Here is an 8,288-nt window from a genome sequence, read left to right as displayed (position 1 = left end):
TCTGTTTAACAGCACTAAAATCATACTGAATTCAGCCAATTAGGTCACAAAGTTACAAAAGGACATTACAGCAAAGGAGAGCCTACCATATTTAAACAGCTTTGTTATGTTTTCCTTTCCCATTTGTGTAGCAAACCATGATGTTGATTACAATGAATTACTGCCTACAGCTGGATGACTGGGTTATGTTTACTGACCATGCAAATGAATGGGATGGGCTGTCTTGCTTACAGCAGCACAGCTGGATCCTTTCCACAGCATGGTCTTCACTACACCTTGTATGGCAGCCAGTCTCTGACCTCGTGTTATGTAACGGTGTTCACTGGGGTCTTATGTCGATGGAAGAGACAGAGATCTGACTCCATGTTTCAGAAGGCTTGATTTATTATTTTATTATATATATTACATTAAAACTATACTAAAAGAATAGAAGAAAACGTTTCATCAGAAGGCTAGGCTAAGAATAGAAAGAAAAGAATGATAACGAAGGTTTGTGTCTTGGCTCTGTCTGAGCCAGCTGTGCTGTGATTGGCCGTTGATTACAAACAAGCACATGAGACCAATCACAGATCCACCTGTTGCATTCCACAGCAGCAGATAACCATTGTTTACATATTGTCCCTGAGGCCTCTCAGCTTCTCAGGAGGAAAAATCCTAAGGAAAGGATTTTTCATAAAAAGAGGTTTGCGACAGCATTATTCTTCAAACCACTCCTGGCCACCTTCTGAAGCAGTGCTGGTTAAAAGTTCATGTGGCAAAAGCAGACCAGGTAGGGGGCTGGTAAACACCAGACAGTAGAACTGATAGATGTCACTTCTCAAGCCAATGCCTTGGCACTGTTTAGCTTGTTTGCATTGTTCACTGCAGGTGAGTGGAAGCCTCTAGGCAGTGTAGACTGGCCTGTGGCCACGCAGTAAAGGTTAGCTCCCTTCAGAGAAGGTATCCTTGTGCCTCAGTCATACCTTGGTGCCTCTAAAATGCAGCTACTACATGATCTGCTGCTTTCAGCTGAAAGTGTTCAAAATTCTGCATTTTGCAGTCCATCAGGGCGTTCTGATAGTGACATGTAGTGTGTGTATTGCATGCCCAGGGATGCACTGCAGCAGTGAATGGAAGGCAAAATGTATTATGGAATGGCTATAGAGGGGAAGGGAGACAGGATAGTTTCATATATTTTGGGGGGAAGAGCCTGGAGTGAACTCCCCATAGCTATGCCTGGGCTGTGTCCTTGCTAAAGCAGATAGGAGAGAGACAAACCAGAGCCATGCAGTGAAGCTACAGCTAAACAGACTGAATGATCAAAGTCTCTCTCCCTCGTCCCTGTGCATTTAGTAGGAGTAGTTCCTTCAGATTGTAATAAAATGTGTCCATCATTGGCTTTGGGAACTCCTCATGGATTGGAGAACTGGAATCTAGTCAAACCATGCATAGCTCAGAAGTTCTGTAAAACCAAAACCTTCCAATGTCAAAATTTCACTTTTAATTTTAGGACAACTGGCCTTAAAGGAAATGTACAGTTTCCATAGAAAGAATAACACAAACATTTGCCCATCCAAACTGGAGCATTTTTGTGTATGGTTTGTGTCCAGGCTTTGAAGCAGCACTCTGTTGCATGGTAAAAGTCAAAGTGACACTACCGTCTGTTTTGCAGAGATACAATTTTATTACAGTGGTGCCCAGTGAAGAGTCCTCTTTAATAAAAGAGTCATAAATGCCTATTTTCAAAAGGCCTTATCTGAACCATAAAATTTATCTTCAGGCATAAGCTATAAAATAAGGCTGTAGCACTCAAGCATGATTTTATCTTTTGGCAGCACTGTAGACAGTATGCTTAAATTTGAATTGGTTTGCCCTGATTCAGTCCTTTTTGGTAACTTAAGGGATGCCACAAATCATAACCCATTTTTATATTGTTAGATTTTTTAACACATTTCATAAAAATCCAGAGGCTGGTTTTATGCCTGTAATTTTTATGGACCAATAAATCTGTGAGAAGGAGTGGTTTTTCACAGCCAAATTCCAGCACTGTGAAAGCACATCATTTTTATTGTCTTTGTAAAAATATTAATTACTAAAACTAAGATTCTCTACAAAATCTTGTAGATACAAGTTTGTCATACTGGAAGACACCCTGAGGAATCATAGTGGGGTTTTTTTACATTTTTTTGTTTAAAGACTGACTGGGGACTCCTCACAGAGAACTATGGTTCAGAGCAATAGCAATAAACAATGTAATAAATGTGAAATCACCTCAGATTTGTGTGATAGCATCTTATGTCAATTAAGCCAACTCTATGTCTAGAAAGCCAGCTGTATCCTGGGCTACATCGAAAGCAATGTAGCCAACAGGATGAGGGAGGGGATTCTAGTCCTCTGGTTCACTCTGGTGAGATCCCATGTGCAGTGCTGCATCCAGCTCTGGACATCGACATGTTGGAGCAAGTCCAGAGGAGGCCACCACGATGGTTAGATGGCTGGAGCACCTCTCCTATGAGGAAAGCCTGGGAGAATTTGGGGTTGTTCAGCCTGGAAAAGAGAAGGCTTCAGAGAGACCTAATTGTGTCTTTCAGGTAAGTGAAGGGAGCCCGTAAAAAAGCTGGAGAGGGACTTTTTACAAGAGCATGTAGTGACAGGACCAGGGGGAATGGCCTCAAACTGAAAGACAGTAGGGTGAGATTAGATACTGGGAAGAAATTCTGTACTGTGATGGTGGTGAGGCACTGGAACAAGCTGTGCAGAGAAGTTGTGGATACCCCATCCCTGAAAGTGTTCGAGACCAGATTGGATGGAGCTGTAAACAACCTGGTCTAGTGAAATGTGTCCTGTCCATGGCAGTAGTGTCAGAACTAGATGACCCTTAGGCTCATCAACTCATACCATTTTATGATTCTCTGAAGAGTTCTTTTTTTTCATGCACAGCAGCACCTAGCCGACTTTTCTGGGCTGGGAGGTGGTGGGGCAGGGCCCTACCTGCCAGGCCAGGCACAAGCAGATACTGACATCCAGGAGCAAGTCTCTGTTTCCTCAGACTGTGTCCCCAGACCCAACGGCTGCACCAGCAACCTACCTCCAAAATTGCCAATGTACCAATTCATTGCCTTCTCTTATGCATCTCCCAAAAACCTTATCTAATCCTTAGCCCTCCTAACACCCGCTCCATTCAGAACCACAGGCCTCCGACCTGTCATCAGGTGTCTCAATGCCCAGTCCCATGTGTAGTTCCTCATTGCAAATCCATTATCTGCTGACAGATCTGTGGTGCTCATCTGCAAAGCCATGTGATTGCTAGCTACAGAGCCACAGGGCTTCAGAACCAAGCGTTGTTGTGCAGCAAGGCCACCCCAGCAGATCCACTTTCCATGCATTAGCCATGGTCACTGTGTAGGCTGAGGTTTCCTTTTCAGTTGGTTTGGCGAAGAGAGCGAGCACCAGAAATAAACCAAAAGAAGCTTCAAAGGGGCGCAAGAACCTGATGATATAACCAAAAACCAGCTTGGGAAAGTTCATGCTAGGAAGTAGGTAACACAGAAGTACTTTTGTTTTTTAGGAAGAACTGCAAAGATATTGTGATTAAGATAAAATGAGGAGTCGTCCAAATGAGCTTGTTAGTCAAATCATCTACACGACTGAAAAGGAATTGCATCTAAGCATTTTTTGTTGGTATTGCCAGATGGAAAAATTTACCATCTTCCATAGAATAATTAGGATTGGAAAAACCTGTAAAATCACCATATCCAGCTGTTAACCCAGCACTGCCATATTACCACTAAACTATGGCCATGGGAAGAAAGAGAGGAGAAGAAAACAAGTGAAGATATTGGCCTTCTGAGGGAAAAGGAAGAATTTCTATAAAAAACTGTGTCCTGTGGTGAGAAGATTCCAGCTGCAGGAGGCAGCTCCTTGCTGGAATTAGCTACAGAGAGGAACACAGCAAACATTTAGCATGCCAAAAAAGTGAGCAGCTGCCTGAGGATACCCCTTAAAAAGCTTTTGGACAGCACGTGTCTGGTATTGCCAGAAGGGAATGTTCATAGGATGACAGACTGGTGATACCTACACTCCAATTCCCAGACCTGTTCCTGCAGCAAAATCCCATGTGCTTCACTGTCACTTCTATCAGCAGGTTGTACTTAGGTCTTTAAAATCCTGGTAATTTCTATGAATTTGCCTTATCCTCTGTTTTTATTTCACAGTCCCCTGAGGACTTTTAACTGCCTGCATTTGCACAGAAATTGTTAAGTTTCTTCTGCTGCTTAGCTGTATTTGCTCCTGCTTGAAAAAAGAAGCTCATAATAAACTTACTCTTTCCTGTTTAACTCTATGTAAGAAATTACATTAAGGGGGACAGTCCTTTATGAAAGTACCTACTAGCAATCTTTTTGTCTCAGAGAACTCTTCACCAGAACAACTGATCAAAAATACACCCAAAATGAGTTTTTACAGAGAGAAAAAATCCAATTTTGCCATTCTATACTGGATTTGAATTGCATGTTATAACTGTGATCAACACTATCATGATTCAAAAGCTGGAAAAATTTACTGTCATTTCCAGTTTAGCATAAATTTGCCACTGATATTTCAGATAGATCTAATCAGAATGATGTGTTCAGAGGTAATTATTTTTCCAAAAAGTCATTACACAGTACATTAGCCAAGGAAGAGCATTTTAATACCTGGCACTGCCTAATTAATTCAGCCGACACATGAAACCTGAGAAGTTCACCCAAAGAGGAAGTAGACATTTCTTATCACCCTTGACTTGCTTATATTCCTGTGGCTTACTGCATATCAGCAATAAATTCCTGCTAAATATTTCCATAATTTAGATTGGTGTGTCATCATCCAAAAATCTGGCAGGAGCTGGCCTGCAAAAGGGCAAGGATCTACAGCAAATGGAGCAGATCTGCCTGCAATCAATCGCTCTCTCAACCTGCATACTTGGTATGCCTCTCTAAGAGTGAAAATGGTGCTTCATTCCCACAACACCCTATGGAGAGGAGCTATTATAAACCACACAGCTTGGAGTGTGCTCCTTATGAGTGTCCTCAGATGCCCAGATCCCTGAGACAGCTGGAGCTCTCTGGAAAATGGAACTATTACAGCGTCTTCTGACTGCTGCAGCCTAAAAGCAGGAACTCCATGTGTGATCCTCTAGCAAACCCCAAAATACCCATTTCAAATTCCCAGCAGTGTAAAATGTGAGTGGGTAACCATCAGCTGAACCACTGCAAAGCCTTCCTCCTACCTTCTGCAGAAAGTACCCAACTGGAAGGGGGAGTTTCCAGCAGCACAGTGCAGGCTAGATGATGCTACGCTTAAAGCCTCCTCTTCTTCTTACAGATGTTCCAAATACCCAGGGAGTTGGTATACCATATTGCTTTTCCTTCTCTGAAGGTTCCATGTCTTGCTCCCTTCATGGGACATCATTAAGAAAAATAAAATCTGCAGAGGTCTTTAATGTTTGGGTGTTTTTTAATTTAATGTCATTAATCTTGCAATTTGAGTGGCTGGTAACTGGCTCAGAACATGATTGGTTAGCATGGCAAAGAAATCCAGTGACTCAGACCTTCCAGACTGACCTTTGCCTTTCATCGGACAAGTGACTTTTGTTCAGTTCTACAACAAACCAGTAAAGATCATTCAGATGAGCATACCCTGAGCAGTGCAGTCCGTTGGGGAGCCCAGAAAGATCCCAGCCTGCAAAGGCCAGAATTTGGTGTTACCTATGCAAATTTCAAGGGGTTTTCCCAAATGAAATAGCCCATAACTAACAAAGAAGAGGAAGTCACACTTCCTCACACAGCCACATGAAAAATGATTGACAGTGATGGCATTTGCTGCATTGTGGTAGTTTCTCCCTTTGTCACTCTGTGTTGCTCTGTAGTTCTGTCAGTGGTTCCCAGCACTGGCTGGCTGGGTCTTATCATAACAGCCTTACTGGAAACTGTTGTTCCCACTGTTATTCTTCACAGAATTCTTTCTTTTTTTTTTTTTTTTTTTTATTGCACCAAGAAGTGTTTGTAAAGCGGAAATTCCCAACTTTGAACAAATTTACACAGATTACAGTCTATATTATATTTGCCTAGTTTCCTTATAGGAAACTGGCAACAGGTTGTGCTTTTAGAATTACCTGGTTTACTTTCCCTGAGTTACCATCCCCTGAAAATGAAAAGAAGCTGTGTTGCAACTGGAAAGGATAACCAGTTTTATAACAGGTTGTATGTCCACTGTTAACCTTGGTTATTGCCCTTTCTGTACTGAGGCTTAGCTCCCCAACACTGCAGGCAGCCATCAGGGCCAGGAAAGTCACATAATTACCTGGATGCTGCAGTCAGCAGCATTCCCTGCAATGGCACAGGCACCATGGCACAATTCCACAAATTTCCCTCTGGATTCTCTGGCATAATTCTCTAGTTCATATTATCTGCTTAAAAGAGTACCTGGAATTCACCTGAAAGCTTTCTCATCTGCAATCAGCTAAAGCTAAAAAAAGAAATTCTGGAATGAGAACTAACATTGAAATAGTTGCCATTGATGGTGAAGATCCAGTTAAAAATCATTCCGTGAGTTCAGCCTGAAGACAGAAAAGTTTAAGAACTCAAACAATTTTCACAGGGGTCTAGAAAAAAATAAATGAGGAAATAGATAATTAAAAAGATGATTGATTACAGTTTTTAGGTTCTTACCTAAAAGGGAAGCAATTCTGGCAACAAGTCAATAAATTAAAATTCACCTGAAAGACAAATACTGATACTATATACCTTTTCCTCCCCAGTGACAGATTATGTCTTCCCACATAAACAGTTGGAGGATGGAAATTACTATAGTAAAGCAGATAAAAATTACTAAAGTAAAATAGCTGAGATGAGAAGAAAACACAAAACCTACATCTGAAGCCAGTTTTTCAGCACAAGGAACACGTAGGGCAAGATAAATATTTTAATATCTCTGAGAAAACAGAGTAGGAAAGAGAGTGTATCATCACAATGCAATAAAACAATATTATCTCTATGGGCTTTTTTGTTGTTTGTTTGTTTTGGTTTTTTTTACTAAATGAAAACTAAGAGAAAAGAATGGCTAGTGAGAATGCAGACCTGGAAGTGAATCTTGGATGTGCAAGGCTGGATGCAAGGATGCTATAAACAAACAGAGATAATTCTTTATGCAATAATGGGAGACACATTGATATAAACTAATGAGTAATACCTCTGAAACACGAGAAGCAAGGCTTCACAATCAAGCAATTTCCTCTCCTTAGAAGCTATGTCTTATTGTGTGCTTGTGTGGTCCCTGATGACTTGGACCTGCAATTCATTCCTCACTCATAACCTCATAACAAGGGATAATTTGACAGCAGATATATCCTTTATATATTGTTTCAAAAGGTGCTACATTAGTCATACCCTGCACATTCCTCTCATGTGCATTCCTCTCATATATATCCTTTCAACCTTCTTCTTTTTTCCTGTTTCATCTAACTGGAATTGAGATTTTTATAGGAAAAAAAAGTTTCAAATTCCCATTTGCTTCCCATGCTTGCCCTTCCAAAGTGGAAGGACCTCCTGCAAGGTCTGATGTTGCTGTATTAATAAATAAAGTTAGTCAGAAATCAAGAGTAAGACCTGTGAGGTAAAAAAAATGGCTTGTTGTTTTAACTGTGGTTAAGTGTTCGGTTTGAAAAAATGTTCTTGGAGCCCTGAAGATGAAACAGAAACATCATGAAAAGGAAACTGCTGAGGATAGATAGAGGTGGGTGGGAAATGGGTGTCTGAAGATATGTGAGAAACAAAAGGGATGTGAAAAAGTTGCTTAGCTGCCTTGTCAAAAAAAATAGGGAACTGTGGATTTCAAGATTTGCGAAAACTTCTGTAACAGTTCACAGCCTTGTGCCCATTTTGGCTCTGAAAGCTGTACATGGAATAACACTGGGGAAATCAAAAGAGCCAAATCTATGGGAGATCCCACAAGCACCTCAGCCAGCATGGCAATGCCACCAGTGCTTTTCATAAGGAAAATCATCCTCAGGAACAAATACCATGAAACAATAGAATATAACAGTTTAATCTGTATTTGGCTTTCATTTTCTTTTATGAACCCAGATTTCTTTTCCTGTGAAGCAGCAGGGAAGTCACCCTCAGAGTAATCCTTCCACCTCAGGATGAGCAACTCTCCTCTGGAATGAGCAGGAGCCAAAACAGAGCCACACCTGGGCCTGCCCCCTGTACCTCATCTGTTAACCAGCATTGCATGTGCATGTGTTTGTTTCATGAAATGCATGTTAGAACAGG

This window comes from Geospiza fortis, unplaced genomic scaffold, assembly GCF_000277835.1.
Source record: "Geospiza fortis unplaced genomic scaffold, GeoFor_1.0 scaffold195, whole genome shotgun sequence".
Lineage (NCBI taxonomy): Eukaryota > Metazoa > Chordata > Aves > Passeriformes > Thraupidae > Geospiza > Geospiza fortis.
This window is presented reverse-complemented; position numbering follows the sequence as displayed.